Source organism: Acanthochromis polyacanthus, chromosome 18 (assembly GCF_021347895.1).
Source record: "Acanthochromis polyacanthus isolate Apoly-LR-REF ecotype Palm Island chromosome 18, KAUST_Apoly_ChrSc, whole genome shotgun sequence".
NCBI classification, from domain to species: domain Eukaryota; kingdom Metazoa; phylum Chordata; class Actinopteri; family Pomacentridae; genus Acanthochromis; species Acanthochromis polyacanthus.
The window spans coordinates 32,717,134-32,733,115 of record NC_067130.1 but is presented as its reverse complement, the minus strand read 5'-3'; the positions used below and the strand labels follow the sequence as shown (position 1 = coordinate 32,733,115).

The 15,982-nt window shown below is 40.9% G+C and overlaps 2 protein-coding genes and 1 long non-coding RNA gene across 15 annotated transcripts in view; 2 read left to right on the top strand and 1 right to left on the bottom strand.

Moving 5' to 3' along the window:
* Window positions 1-15,049, bottom strand: part of LOC127530807 (uncharacterized) — a 67,510-nt gene extending 52,461 nt beyond the window's left edge. The window contains exons 1-2 of one of the 2 annotated variants that reach the window (XR_007937469.1): window positions 14,771-15,049; window positions 10,594-10,735 (exon numbers count right to left, since the gene is read on the bottom strand). This is a non-coding gene — a long non-coding RNA (uncharacterized LOC127530807). The remainder of the gene's footprint in view (window positions 1-10,593; window positions 10,736-14,770) is intronic. The other variant, XR_007937470.1, reaches the window with a different exon arrangement.
* Window positions 1-15,982, top strand: part of LOC127530798 (zinc finger protein 37-like) — a 151,035-nt gene that overhangs the window by 108,239 nt on the left and 26,814 nt on the right. The window contains exon 1 of one of the 5 annotated variants that reach the window (XM_051938301.1): window positions 15,270-15,388. The exons of the other annotated variants lie outside the window; for them this stretch is intronic. The gene's annotated coding sequence lies outside the window, so the exon portion shown is untranslated. Of the gene's footprint in view, window positions 1-15,269; window positions 15,389-15,982 lie in introns of those variants that run through there. 5 annotated transcript variants of the gene reach the window in all.
* LOC127530802 (zinc finger protein 391-like) overlaps window positions 1-15,982 on the top strand; it is a 281,112-nt gene that overhangs the window by 241,169 nt on the left and 23,961 nt on the right. For 3 of the 8 annotated variants that reach the window (XR_007937461.1, XR_007937462.1, XR_007937457.1), the window contains one exon: window positions 174-1,692. The exons of 3 other annotated variants lie outside the window; for them this stretch is intronic. The gene's annotated coding sequence lies outside the window, so the exon portion shown is untranslated. Of the gene's footprint in view, window positions 1-173; window positions 1,693-15,982 lie in introns of those variants that run through there. 2 more of the 8 variants (XR_007937466.1, XR_007937460.1) reach the window with 1 other exon arrangement.

Sequence of the window (15,982 nt, the reverse complement as noted above, 5' to 3'; positions counted from 1 at the left end):
TGTCACACAGGTGAGAAGCCATATTCTTGTGGAACTTGTGAAAAAAGATTCAAACATAGTTGTCAATTAAAAGCACACATGAAAATCCACACAGCTGAGAAGTCGTGATCCTGAAAAATCTGTGGAAAACATAATGTCGGAACTAAGGTTGAAACATGGAAGAATTGGTACAGGTTAAAAGTAGATGTTTTAGATTTAAAGCACCTTTAGTCTGTGCTTCAACAACAATTGTGAGGAAGTATGTAAGCAATCCTTGATGATCAGACCAGATGGAGTCTGGACTGTGGTGGTGGTGGAGCAGGCAGAAGAACCAAACTGAATGTCTGGATGGATATGGTATTGGTACAGACTGCTACATTTCTGCTATCATGACATTCTTCATCAGCAGAGCAGTGATTGGAGATATTGTGAAGCTGTTTGGAACATTTTCACATCCTGCTGAGAGAACATGGCTGTTCAGGTGTGAACATACTGCTGGAATCCACTCAGCTTGAGCTCTGCCGTCTTTCCAGTAAAAGGAGGCAACGAGATACAGAGACATTGTGACAGTAGGACACAACAGAGTGTGTCACTGCAGCAGAGGAGATCTGGACGTGAAATAAAGTTGTAATAAAATGTCTACAGCTCCATGACTGCTTCATGAAATGTTTTGAATGTTTTCAAACAGATGAACATTTACAAGTTGTTTCATAATGAATGTAACACTGAAGATCCCCAGCAAGAATATCTCTGAGTCAGATATCAAAGACATAACCAATTTAATTCAATTTTATTTATATAGCGCCAATTACAGTGAAATTGTTTTAAGATGCTTTCCAGAACCCATATGCCTGAACCCCCAGAGCAGCCCAAAGACGACAGTGGCAAAGAAAACACCCTTTTATCCATTGGCGTCAGTTTAGGGTCCCCCCCCCACCCCCCACCCAGACACACACACACACACACACACACACACACACACACACACACACACACACACACACACACACACAAACTTGTCAGGGATCATTTTGTCTCCACCACATTCAAAGTCTTCACATGTAAGTCGTTGTAACCCCAGTTATTTTCAGCAGTATAGAAAATTCCGACGCTCCTGAACACACCCTCCGCACTCGGCCGAGAGTTGCACAGACATGCAGCACACCTTCGTGAGGTTAAAAAAAATGCAGATGCTAAATTTGCGCCTGTGGCAAGTGGAAGCTCTGACCCAGGGTGTGCATTTCCATCTGACAATGGCTGTGGTGAGTTTGAAAAGTTGTTTGCTTGTTTAACCCTGTGATTATCATATTTAATAAATATATGCAAGGTGGGGCGGTTGTTTTGTTTTGACGAGTGGATGTCTTTGAATAACTACACTGAACACACTATCATACCGAAGTTACTAATGGTACAATTTGCCATGAGTAAAACGCTGTCAGGAAAATGTGCATTATTCCTGATATAATAATACCAAATCCAGTGTGAGTATGGGATGCCAGATGAATTTCAACATTTTGAAGCTGTTCGGCCTTAGCAATACCTCAGTCGGGATGGAGCAGAGCTGACGTTAATTATCACTAATAATTATCATCCCTGGGTTAGCACCACATGGTGCTCCTGAAGCTACTCTTTGTATAAAGTCACCTGCTCTGGCAGCTCTTTGTTTATTTCTGTTGAATTCTGCTTCTAGACAAATAAAATAATGGAAAAACACACCTGAGATTGATGGTTTTCTGTTTTCACGTACCTTGAATGTTCAATAATGTCTGTACTTGTGTCAATGGTAAGGTTACCCTTTTAATATATTTCTTTAATGGTGCCAGAGCATTTTAACAATGGCAAAAAATGTAAATGTTTATATTTGGTATGTTAGCTTGTTGAGTCTGAAGATATTTGAGGACATCTAGTGGTGATTATTAAGGATTACCAGATTGTTTTAATTTGCCTCAGTGAAAGCCAGAATGTGGCTGTATGGATGGACAGAGTTTTGATAAAATGGCTCATAAGGCCAAAATGTTTCAATTGTCATTTATTAACTAAAGTTGTTGATGACAGTAATGGTAGTCAAATTGGTCCTGCTAGCTAAACCAGAAGGTATACTCCGTTATATTCATGGAGTGATTGTACAGTAACTGTACAAATATCAGTGCTATTGCTGTTAGATTTCTATTGCTTACGTTGCATTTCTGCATTGTGAAAAAAGCTCTGATGTCGGTTGCTTTTCTTTTTGACATGTTCATTGGGCATTTGCTGAGATTTTATTAATGAAAGAAGGCAAAAGAATGAATGGCCGCACGCCGATTGTTTAGAAGGCGGTAAACACAACGTAGCAAAATCGAACTCTTCCAAGAAACACCACAGAAGAAGAGGAGGTCATGGCCTGGATTATCCATCCATGGTGGAATTTCACTTGAATTAATAAAGAAAATAATGATAATTATAATGATAATAAATGTTTCCAGTCTGCAAACAAGAAAGGTAATCGAAGAAGGCTTCATATTGTGATATTTTCTTCTTCCGCTGCTTATTTACTGGGTTTTTGCTACAGTTTGAGTTGAGTTTGAGTCATGAGACAGATTTATTGTGGTGGCTTGTTTGGAGAGCTGACTATCTGTGTTTTTGTAATTTTTCCTTTTACTCCTCGAGTTGCTTTGTGCTAAAACTGTTTGATTTGAGTGGGAATGGCTGGTTAGGCTTAAAGTCAATATTCTCCCGGTCACGGATATACGATGCGGTTTGAATGGGTTGTCATGGTAACAGCTTGTGCTCCGATGTAAGTCCAGCTATGGTCCTCAGTGACCCCTGGTTTATTCTTTTGTATTCAAAATGGCTTAACCTTTATCTTATTTGCGATGAAGAGAGTTGAGTGGTTGGTTTATGTGCTGTCCTTGAGCTGTAAATCCTGTTGAGATGTAGGTGGTCTATTTGACATGCTGATTTCAACATGAAGTTCGTTAGGGGTTCGTAATTCATGTAAAAGTGTCGGCACAGCTCTCAAGCAGGTTTTATTCAATACATGACAATTACTTTAAACATGAAATAACTTTTATGCATTTTATAGTCGCATACCAAAAGCAACATCAATTACAGTCATCATCCCAAGCACTTCTCAAAAGTCACTTTTGCCAGTCTCCATCCCCGCCACTTTTAAAAACAAACTGACGCCCTTGCTTTAAACAGGGAGAAAACCTTGAGCAGAACCCGGCTCTTTATGTGGGGGAACCATCTGCTGCTGGTTGGGCCGGTTGTGAGGGACAGAAGAGGTAAAGAGGGGTAGAGAGGGGTAAAGAGGGGTTGAGATAGGTAGAGAGGGGGAGGGGAACAAGGAACGTAAAACACACAATTTGATACATCCATGATAAGACAGACGATACAAAGTAGAAGTGTCGTGGTTCCTCTTAGATGTGCCGAGGTTGAATAACATGTCCGGTGACACTGTTGCTTTTAATATAATATGATTTTATTATAAAAAGACAGCGTCTGAACAGGCACCATTGTCTGTCTGGAAGGAGCCTGCAAATTGATTCCTCCTCGAACAAAGTAGTCAGGTCGCTTTTATACCTTCTGGTGAAGGATAGAATTACAACATCTGGTTCATGTTTGAAGATCCCTTACTTAAAAACAAGACCACCCTTGAGTAGAACCCCTCGGCTCTGCAATCCCAAAGGACCCATCCATCTTCTAGCTAGACATGGGTGCCCCAAAAACAACAGGTCATCTGTTCCTGAGATTGAAAAACACATTCCAGTGACATGGGTAGAATTAGTCACGCCTGTAATTAACATAAGATAAGATAATCCTTTATTGATCCCCAGAGGGGAAATTGAAGTATTGCAGCAGCACAGGGCAGATACAAGGATACAAGGGTAGTAGCATGCATTGGGTTCAGTTCAGGATCTATCTGTGGTCCACACCAGAGCAGACACTACATATAACAAGCAACTCATATCAGATATTAGAACAAACAAAACAGATTACATTCTACTAACTTATTAAGTAATACATCTGTCAGATCAGATACTACAGAAGCTAACATTGAAACTGATTCATAGTCTACTCTTAGGATTTACAACTCTGGCAACAAATGTAATATATATATATAGCTGGTAGGAAACTCAAAAATATGTAGAAGAGCATATCAAGTATAGTGAGGGTGATGCAGAGTAGACTGGTGGAAATGAGCAGCTGGAAGCAGTGGGCTGGAGGAAGGTCAGCAGCAGCATCCCACAGTGGACATGATGGAGACTGGACCAGCTGGTGGAACATCAACCTCAGATCTGAAGCATCCAGCTCTGGGACCAGGGACACTCGGAGAAAGGACACAGGGAGAAACAGAGTTAGTGTAATGCAATAACAGTATATATTTTAAATATAAATGTAGATAGAGAAGGACTCAATGCATCCAGAGAGGTCCCCCAGCAACCTAGGCCTATAGTAGCAGAACTAGGGTACGTCCAAGAGGAAGCCAGATGTGCCAATGAAGACAGCAGCTGACCCCTCAGGGTCCCCCAGTCAGCCCTAAATATAAGCCTTGTCAAAAAGGAAGGTTTTAAGCCTGGACTTCAAAATAGAGAGGGTGTCTGCCTCCCGACACCAACATTATTATGTTTTGAAGCAACACGCAAGTGGTTTTACTAGTAGTAGCCAGGGGTGAAAGTAGTTTTAAATTCTTGCCGGTACTATTACCAAAACCCTCGACTCGCTCTAACTTCATGCATTTTAAAAGAGCAAAGTTAAAACACAAACAAATGAAATCATATTAATATTTTACTGTAGGCCAATGGAAGAGGTAGGAATTATAAACACTTGAAAATATGGTAAACATTTTTCTTTAATTGAAACACTGATAAACATCCAGAATACAAGGCTCTAAGAACAGACATGAGGTCACGAGCAAACACTCAGAATGGAACTAAACATCAAAACACATCACCTAAAATATATTCCACAGAGGCCTAAAGTAGTTGTAGTAGTCGTAGTTAGTTTCTGATTTGATTCTGTGGTAACCCTTCTTCAGTGTCCCTGTCAGTCCGTTTCCTGGCTGTAAAAGACACGAGCAGAAACAAAAAATCAAGCCGTTTTTTCTTTTTGTCGTTTTGAGCAAAAAAACAGGAAACAGTTCGCTTTTTCGTTTTTGCGTTTTCACCCCCAACATGAAAATACGACTCCATATTTCGTTTCATTGGTGGGCGGGGATTTGGAGCCCGCCGGTGCGGTGCCCATCACAATAAAGCTCCTGCGCTGGCAGGCATAGACAAACTGACTTTCATTGTATTGTCTGCCCCCACTGCACTTCCCCTAATTCTAAATCAAAGCAAGTGGTGTACACAGTACAGGGTTTGCATGAAAGTAGGCTATTTATTGATTGAATGACCGAGAGATAGCCTATTTATCGGCGATTATCTGATACTGATGTCTCTGACAAGAGCAACATGATATGGTCAGACATCCATAAGAACTGTGCCATGGCTGGAGTTGATGGGCATCATGAACTCAAGCAAACTACTCCTCTCTGGAAAACTGCTAGCCATTTCCTCATTAGTCTAAAACATGCGTTACTAGTCAAGCTAATGTAGTAATACAGAGCAAACTTTAGGGGGTAAAAAGGAATGATTTTAATGGTTAATTATCATTAGGGTCAAGGCAGCTTATGCTGTTGTGTTCAGTTCCCCTCTTTCTTCTGCTTGGGAATCCTACTTACCATGTGTGAAAACCACCAAATGAATCAACTGAAATAATGGCAGGGGCCACAATTTTTCTTAGACATTAACAGAGGGCCACCTGGGACTGCACTCTTAACCAGATATGAAAACTGCTGTTTTAATTATGTTTGTATTTGTTTATTGACCAAACATATAGCGCACAGTAATTTGGCATATTCCATACTCAAATGCATGTATGACAGTTGTACTCCTTTTTGATAAATAGGAATAGAAAAGGTTTGAAATAAACAAAAAGAACGACTCATTGTGATTTGTCTGACTCCAAAGCATAATTCTCTACACATTGCGCCTAGCTTGAAAAAACAGACCTGACTGCAGGTTGCAGATACAACTCTGAAGAGGGAGGGAGAGAGAGAGAGAGAGAGGGCTATCAATGGCTGCATGGCATGGAAAACTTGGACCCTGGAACACACTACTTTCTCAATCAAGTTTTCTCTTTCCTCCGCTCTTATCCATGGCACAACATCTCTTCCTCATTAGTTGGGAAGACTGATGATGAGGGATAGTTGGAACTGCACTGTAGTGACCAGGTGTGTCATTACAACTGATTCAGCACCACAGAGGATACATTTTTATAAATTTCAAAAATTAATCTGAGGGCCCCTTCAAGTGAGGGCATGAGCCGTGTGCGGCCCCTGGACTGCCGGTTGCCCATCCTATTCGGCTTCAATATTAGCTGCAAGTAATGACAGTCATAACTGAAAGTAAATTTAACTTTTTGTTTTTGCTCTGTTGAAATTCCAGAATCATATTGTTGAAAGGATGTGGCCAGAAGTCAACAACAGAGTGAACTACCCACTGAAAACGGCTCTCGTCCAGGAGGAACTTGACATGGAGGACAACTTCGCACGATACTGTGTCTCCACACTTGCATGTCAGGTAGCAGAGATTGGACTTTGTCGGATGGTGCAGTCCTGGAATGCACACAGGATCCAAGGTTATACTGTTTTATAAATTTTCTTTCAATGTACTTCTACTTTATAAACATAGCAGTGTGTAAAATTACAAGGCTGCGGTTCATATCCCATTGCTCTTGGTATAATTGATGTTTGCCATCCCTATCGGAATTATAGTCAATGTTCTGATACGTATTAATTTATTCCAGAAACTTACCTGTGTTTGTGTATGTGTGTAAATGTCTGTCTGCTGACTATATCTGTTGTCTAGTGGAACAAATATTTCTCGACCTGTCAGACTCTACAATGAATATAGTTGTTTTTTTTTTTTTTAACAGATAATTTAGTTACCTCCTTGTATTGAACACTGAAGCCAAAAATACTTGGACTACTTTTCAGTGTAACGTATCTATAAGAACATTAGGGTAAACAAAATGTATGTTAGCTTTAGTAGAAATATACTAACAGCTCACTTGAATAAGCATGCTTTAACAACTCTCTTGGAATTAACAATAACTGGTTTTACATGGAACCTTCCATTCTCATTGGAATTGATTCAGAAGCTGTAACCAAATAAAAATTTTACATATACACCTCAATTAGAATAAACAGAAAAAAACAAATGGAATTTCATTCGGTTTCACAGGGGTGGAATATTCCTTTCCCCAAAGCGATCAAATGAAATCTTTTTTCATGTAAACTGTGAAAAAGTAAAGTTGTCAGGCCGCATTCTGTCTGCGTATGCTCTGTCTCTTGCGCTGCTATGGAGCCCTCCACATCGCCTTTGGTGGGGATGTGTTGAGGTTGATGCTCTGTGGATAAGATACAGAGCACAGGCAGTTGCACGTCTGTATAATGGCTGTTGTGATTATGTACGGTAGCTGCTCATGTAAACACCAAATTGGAATAGATCCTGTCATGTGTAAATAGTTAATCTGCGATTGTCAGTTTGGAATGATTTTAATTGCAATGAGAAAAAGTCTGCATGCAAACAAGGCTATTGAGGTGGATTGATATGCATGATGGTGATATGCTAATTACCCAAACTTAATTCTGTGATGATTTGTGTTTCTATCTGCTTATTTTAGGAAAAGGTTTTCCAAATCAACCGGCTCTGAGTGGATGCCCAAAGAAACTGCCGGCAGATTGTTTGCCAGAGGCTGCAGAAGCTGCACAAGCTTACCGCCAGGAAGTGGGTCATCGCTGACACAAGTCTCTCTTTTCGGGAGAAACCTATTCCCCACAGCTGAACAACAAACAGCAGCTGAAAATGAATTTGCACAGCAATACTTGGACACTTCTGTGCTCATCGACAATGCTGTGAACAACAATCCGACCAGTTTTCAAAGCGGGATCAAGGACCTCATCAATACTGTGAAAAGATATGTGTAGAGAGAGCTGAAATGTCATCGACATTTTTGTGACATAATGTTATTCTTATATTTTTCTTCTTTCTGACTTTGTTCTTGTTATTCTTGTATTAAAGACTGTTGTTTTTTCACCAGGCTTTAGTCTCATCTCTGCTTTATCTAGCTTCCTCAATATGTCACGTTATGTCACGTATGATGCTGTATAAAATTCATCACATATATAAGATTAATCACATATAATACGACAATAATAATGATAAAAACATTCATTTCACGGTGCCTTTCAAGTCACCCAAAGTGGCCTTACACAGTTAAATATATACATAGATACATTAAGCGCTGTTGAGACCATTGCTAATACACTGGTAAAACAAAATTAAAACATGTTTAAAACAGGGGAGAGTGAAGTTATAATGACAATGACTGCTGAAAGAGGTAGGTTCTGAGGTGTGTTTAGAATGTTGGGAGAGAGTTCCAAAGCTTTGGGACTGAGCCACTGAAAACCTGAGCACCAAGGGATTGCAGACATGGTGTGGGGGTAGAGAGTGGTCCAGTGGATGTGGAGCGGAGGGGACGGGGTGGATTGTACTCTTGTAGGAGATCAGAGATGTAAGTGGGGGCTTGGTGGTGGAAGGCCTTATAGATGAGGAGGAGGATCTTGTAGGGGATGCGGTAGTGTACAGGAGCTAGTGGAGTTGGATGAGAATGGGTGTGAGGATCAGCAGTCCAGAGGATTTGGTGCGGGTGATGATGTGTGTGACCAAGTTGTGGATGTTAGTGAGTTTGGCTGGGAGTCTGGTGAGGAGGGTGTTTCAGTAATCAATGCGAGAGGTGACAAATGAGTAGACCAGGGTTTCGGTACTTGATTGGGTGAGTGAGGGGCAGAGTCTTGAGATGTTTGGAGGGTGAAAGAAGGCTGTCTGGGTGATGTTATGGATGTGCGGAGCAAGTGCTGTCCAGTATAAGTCCAAGACTCTTCACCTGATGACAGAGGGAGACTGGGATATTGTCCATAATGATGGGGGATGTTGGGGAGTGTGGACTTGGAGCCGATGAGCAGGGCCTCAGTTTTATTTCTGTTGAGTTTGATGAAATTCTGGAGACAGGCGATGGGGGAGTTAGGAGGGAGTAGGGCTGTGGGGTCAGAGGAGATGTAAAGTTGTGTGTCATCTGATAGATATATTTATTATATCACATACTAAAGTATATCACATATAAGATGAAACCCCATTTGTATTTATGCTCTCCCAATGAATAAAACAAAAGTACAGAAGAACTCCTGTAAAACCAAACCAAAGCAACTGGATCTGCCTATCCCAGATCTCCCCCCATTAAACATTCACCATCGACAAACGGCGCAGAATCCACATTCACCAGACTGTTATGTTTGCATGAGTTTATATTATTATGCATTTTAAAACTGAGTTTGACTTTCTAGTTACGTTGAGCAGGTATCAACTTTTGAGTGACCATGATGAAACTCTGGGCTTCTTTCCCCCACCTCACTCTTAATTGGACAGGCTTTTTCAAGATATAAGGATAGCCTAAATTATAGCAAATAACAACAACAACAACATAATAAAAATAATAATAAAACAATAATGATAATATTAATAATAAACACATATTTGCCACCAGAATTAAGTTCCACAACCAGTCCTTTAATGAATGTGGCACATTTACTGGATATTAAAAACATGGTGGTGTGTTGTTTTAACTGGTAGGGGTATCTCGAAACTAAAGCCTTTTTTGAGGGCACACCCTGCCATGAACCCAGATCAATGTATTAATCTCCTGATGTATATAGGGGATGGTTGGTGGCAACGTTAAGGCATGGCGACACCTGCTGGTCACTTTATATACATACTTTCAGCACGCCTCTTCGGCCTCCTCTTGGGTGTTTAATCGCCGATAAATAGGCTATCTCTCGCTCATTCAATCAATAAATAGCCTACTTTCGTGCAAACCCTGTACTGTGTACATGACTTGCTTTGATTTAGAATTAGGGGAAGTGCAGTGGGGGCAGGCAATACAATGAAAGTCAGTTTGTCTATGCCTGCCAGCGCAGGAGCTTTATTGTGATGGGCTCCGAAGCCCCGCCCACCAATGAAACGAAATATGGAGTCGTATTTTCATTTTGGGGGTGAAAACGAAAAAACGAACCGTTTCTTGTTTATTTGTTTTTTTGCTCAAAACGAAAAAACGGCTTGATTTTTTGTTTCTGCTCGTGTCTTTTATAGCCAGGAAATGGACTGATAAAACGTACCTTGGTCGCCCCTGACCCGGTCTTTTCCTTTAATCAAAGATGTTATTTTCCTCGCATTATTACTTTGACAAAAATTTTTTTTGACTGTTTTGTACTGCTTCTCTCCATTTTTATTTAAAATATGCATCTGTCGATGATAACCGCTGTACATCCAGTTTCAAGTTTTTCAGCCAATCACAAGAACGTGTGGAATTTCAGATGTAATTCATTGCTCGCCCCGTCCCGGCGTAAGCGTCTATTGACGAGTTGTGGGAAATGTCCAAGTGCAAAAAATCAAGCGCACCTACTTGCTATTAGCTGCTGCTGGCCATAGCAGTCGCTGTGCTACGGAAAGTAGACACACATGCACAATCACATACGTACTGCTGAGTGAACGGTCGATACCAGGCAGTCGGGCGGCGTACCGGTGGAAGAGCAGCATACCGCCGCCAGATCTTTTTCCTGTACGCAGTACCGGATCGTTCTGGCTTACTTTCACCCCTGGTAGTAGCTGATACACTCCTGCAAATGTCAAAACCAGAAATGTTAAAAACAGGTGAAGCTGTGCTGCAGTTTCTGCTGGTTAGATAAAGGTCTTATGCTATTTATTTCTTCTGTTGTCACCACATAGGTCATCTGTGTGATTTGTTAGTAGGATCTCATTGTGTGGTCATACAGCACATTGAACCCTTGTATTGTCTTAACGTCCTGAACACTCCTCCTGTCCTCAGGGTCAAAAATGACCTGCCTCCACTTAGCCTCTAAAATAGAGCAGCTTAATGGAATTTTTAACCAAAAATCTATTTTACATGAAGAAACAACCTGTCATGCATCACACGCTTTGTGAATGCCTCTGTTTTTGCCTCTTCAGAGGGTAGAAAGACTGTATTTAATCAGTGAACACCATTCATTTTTATACCATTGTTCATGCTGTAACTGTTTTCTTTCTTTAAGTAGAGGTTTGTTATCATGATTATTGCTGCTAAAGGTACTGCATACACACGTGGACAAAATTGTTGGTACCCCTCAGTTAAAGAAGGAAAAACCCACAATTCTCACTGAAATCACTTGAAACTCACAAAAGTAACAATAAATAAAAATTTATTGAAAATTAAATAATCAAAATCAGCAATCACTTTTGAATTGTTGATTAACATAATTATTTAAAAAAACAAACTAATGAAATAGGGCTGGACAAAAATGATGGTACCCATAACTTAATATTTTGTTGCACAACCTTTTGAGGCAATCACTGCAATTAAACGATTTCTGTATTTGTCAATGAGCGTTCTGCAGCTGTCAACAGGTATTTTGGCCCACTCCTCATGAGCAAACAGCTCCAGTTGTCTCAGGTTTGATGGGTGTCTTCTCCAAATGGCATGTTTCAGCTCCTTCCACATATGTTCAATGGGATTCAGATCTGGGCTCATAGAAGGCCACTTTAGAATAGTCCAACGCTTTTCTCTCAGCCATTCTTGGGTGTTTTTGGCTGTGTGTTTTGGATGGTTGTCCTGTTGGAAGACCCATGACCTGCGACTGAGACCAAGCTTTCTGACACTAGGCAGCACATTTCTCTCCAGAATGCCTTGATAGTCTTCAGATTTCATCGTACCTTGCACACTTTCAAGACACCCTGTGCCAGATGCAGCAAAGCAGCCCCAAAACATTACTGAGCCTCCTCCATGTTTCACCGTAGGGACAGTGTTCTTTTCTTCGTATGCTTGGTTTTTGAGTCTATGAACATAGAGTTGATGTGCCTTACCAAAAAGCTCCAGTTTGGTCTCATCTGTCCAAAGGACATTCTCCCAGAAGCTTTGTGGCTTGTCAACATGCATTTTTGCAAATTCCAGTCTGGCTTTTTTATGAGTTTTTTTCAGCAGTGGTGTCCTCCTTGGTCGTCTCCCATGAAGTCCACTTTGGCTCAAACAACGACGAATGGTGCGATCTGACACTGATGTACCTTGGCCTTGGAGTTCACCTTTAATTTCTTTGGAGGTTGCTCTGGCCTCTTTGGATACAATTCCAACGATCCGTCTCTTCAATTTGTCATCAATTTTCCTCTTGCGGCCACGTCCAGGGAGGTTGGCTACTGTCCCGTGGGTCTTGAACTTCTGAATAATATGAGCCACTGTTGTCACAGGAACTTCAAGCTGTTTAGAGATGGTCTTATAGCCTTTACCTTTAAGATGTTTGTCTATAATTTTTTTTTCGGATGTCCTGGGACAATTCTCTCCTTCGCTTTCTGTTGTCCATGTTCAGTGTGGTACACACCTTTTCACCAAACAGCAGGGTGACTACTTGTCTCCCTTTAAATAGGCAGACTGACTGATTATGAGTTTGGAAACACCTGTGATGTCAATTAAATGACACACCTGAGTTAATCATGTCACTCTGGTCAAATAGTTTTCAATCTTTTATAGAGGTACCATCATTTTTGTCCAGGCCTGTTTCATTAGTTTGTTTTTTAAAATAATTATGTTAATCAACAATTCAAAAGTAATGGCTGTTTTTGATTATTTAATTTTCAATAAATTTTTATTTATTGTTACTTTTGTGAGTTTCAAGTGATTTCAGTGAGAATTGTGGGTTTTTCCTTCTTTAACTGAGGGGTACCAACAATTTTGTCCACGTGTGTAGGTGTAAACATTTCTTGTTTTGCAAGAGATAATGCTTCTATAGCCTAATAAAGTACCAGAAATGTGCAAAAATGAAAACTGAAAACTGCCCTCATGGCTTCAGCAAAGACAGAACTGTTGTCAACTGGTGTTGTCATGTGCAGCACCTTTCTAACCTCTGAACACATTCCCCGTTAGTAAACGATGCCTTAAAGAAATGTTTCATTTGTTTGAAATTGTTAAAACTTGCGATTTATTGTGGATGGTTGATGTGGCACCTGCACAAGAAAGTTTTAGATTTTGTGAGATCAATCAGTAGCACACTCTCAGTTTCTGTGTGTGTGTGTGTGTGTGTGTGTGTGTGTGTGTGTGTGTGTGTGTGTGTGTGTGTGTGTGTGTGTGTGTGTGTGTGTGTGTGTGTGTTCTTGTACTTGCTACATGGTGAGGACCATTTTCTGCATTTAACTCTCAAAGTGAGGACATTTTTACAAAGTGAGGACATTTTGGCCGGTCCTCACTTTGAAACAGCCATGTCTGAGGGTGAAGACTTGTTTTTAGAGAACAGGTATGAATTGAGGTTTGGTTAGGGTTAGGGTAAGGATTAAGTTTAGGTAATCAGTTGTGATAATTAAGGTTAGGGTAAGGCTCTAGGAAATGCATTACGCCTATGGATGTCCTCACTAAGATAGAAGTACAAACATATGTGTGTGTGTGTGTGTGTGTGTGTGTGTGTGTGTGTGTGTGTGTGTGTGTGTGTGTGTGTGTGTGTGTGTGTGTGTTTTGCATGTTTTGTCTGTGAGCTTGGGTTGTGTGGGGTCATGGATGGGCAATGATGCACCTGTCCTTAGTTTATCTGAGATCAATCAGTCGCACGCATCATCTAAGTTTTTCATTTTGTGCGTGTTTGTGCACATGCAAGTGTGTGTCTGTGTGTGTCGTTGTGGTTGTAGATGTGTGTGTGATCTCGATGTGTGTTTTAGTCCTATGTGACTGATTTTTAACTGCCGGGTAAAAAATGACCCGAAGACAGTCTTTGTGTCCTGGTGGTGTACAGCTTTGATGAAAATATAAACAAAAACAATGTTTCACTTTTTCTAATGGTTGTTGCTAGAGATACGGACCTGTACCCGTAGTCTGTGGACTACGGATACGGCACTTGCCATTTGCCAATCAGATACGCGAGATCTGGTCACGTGACTCCCGGTAGACGCTAGCGGTACGGACCCGTAGCATCGGTACTACAGGTACGGACCCTAAACCTGACCCTAACACTAACCCTAACCTTAACCTTTGCTTACCTTTCAACAGTTTGCAGTGGTTAGCAGCTTCTTGACTCGCGAGACTCGCGTACGGGTCCGTATCTGTCTGGCAAATGGAAAGTGCCGTATCCGTAGCCCACAGGCTACGGGTACGGGTCCGTATCTGTAGACACTATCTTTTCTAATGTTGGGGTCACTTGAGGAAAAGTTATCAAATGTCAAGTTGAAAAAGGTCATTTAGGGGCCTTTCTATGCTATTAAACACAGCGGCCTTGTCAATTTTGACTCGAAGACAGCACTAAGGTTCAAACAACAGCAAATCAGTAAAAGTATTTTCCAGTTGAGTATGCTAAGAATTTACCACAAGTTTAAATAATGAGTTCACAGTATTATTAGTTATTTAAAAATGCCTGTCTAATTCAAATATTAAGTTAGAGGCCGTTCACTATGTTGCCTCTAAAATGAGCTAAAGTGATGAACTTAATGATTCAGGCTTAGAGCCGACAGTATTACACACACAAAACCCAACAAACCCAACTTACTTCTCAGCTCCATTCCCATCTAACTCACAATAGCCTGTATGAACTATTTCAGTCTGGTTTCCAACCCCGCCACAGTATAGAAATTGCCCTCATAAAAATCACTAAAGATCTCCTCCTAGCAGCTGATTGTGGATTACTCACCATTCTCATTCTCCTTGATCTGAGTGCGGCCTTTGACATAATCTCTCACTCCATCCCCCTCAATAGACTGTCCAGCATTGGCATCACTGGAACCAAACTTGGTTGATTTCACTCTTGTCTCTCACATCACACTCAGTCCATCCAACTCAAGTCCTTCTGTTCCCAGCTCTCCTCCGTCTCCAGAGAACGCTATATTTGTGAAAATTCGGTCCGCACTTTTTGTCCTACACGCTCCCAGTCATTGTGCAGCTGTCAGGCTGGCTGTCTCTGAGTGACCACCTGTGTTTGAAAGCCTCTGTAGCTGCTCGGGCAGTGGCAGATCTTCCCTGGGGGCACGGGGTGAGCAGTGGCCCCCTTGTGATCTGATTGGCCACCCCGTGTGCCCCCCGAAAATTTTCGTTGGAAATTTACATAACTGATACTCAGATTTCCAACGCTCCTGAACGCAACTTCATTGTCCGACATCATTGGTGCACCTGAATGCACCAATGATGTCGGTTTGATCTTTTGATTGTATTTCGTTTGGATTTGAAGAAGTTTTGAAGATGTTTCCTGATGCCAGAGGAGAAGAGAAGCAGCTTTGGACCTTTGCTGTAAGAAGACTGTGGCCGTTTCTCAGTATGTAACTGTCCGTACTTGGTTCTGACATACTCGTAAAACGTCATCATGGAGAATGCATCGGACCAGACTAGTGACCATAGATATGAATCAGTAGATATGAGTCAGTAGATAATGGCTGTATCTGTGGCTGCAGCTACCGTAGATATGAATCGGTAGATAAATATATACACACGTGGACAAAATTGTTGGTACCCCTCAGTTAAAGAAGGAAAAACCCACAATTCTCACTGGAAATCACTTGAAACTCACAAAAGTAACAGGAGTGGGCCAAAATACCTGTTGACAGCTGCAGAACGCTCATTGACAAATACAGAAATCGTTTAATTGCAGTGATTGCCTCAAAAGGTTGTGCAACAAAATATTAAGTTATGGGTACCATCATTTTTGTCCAGCCCTATTTCATTAGTTTGTTTTTTTTTTTTAAATTATGTTAATCAACAATTCAAAAGTGATGGCTGTTTTTGATTATTTAATTTTCAATAAATTTTTATTTATTGTTACTTTTGTGAGTTTCAAGTGATTTCAGTGAGAATTGTGGGTTTTTCCTTCTTTAACTGAGGGGTACCAACAATTTTGTCCATGTGTGTATTT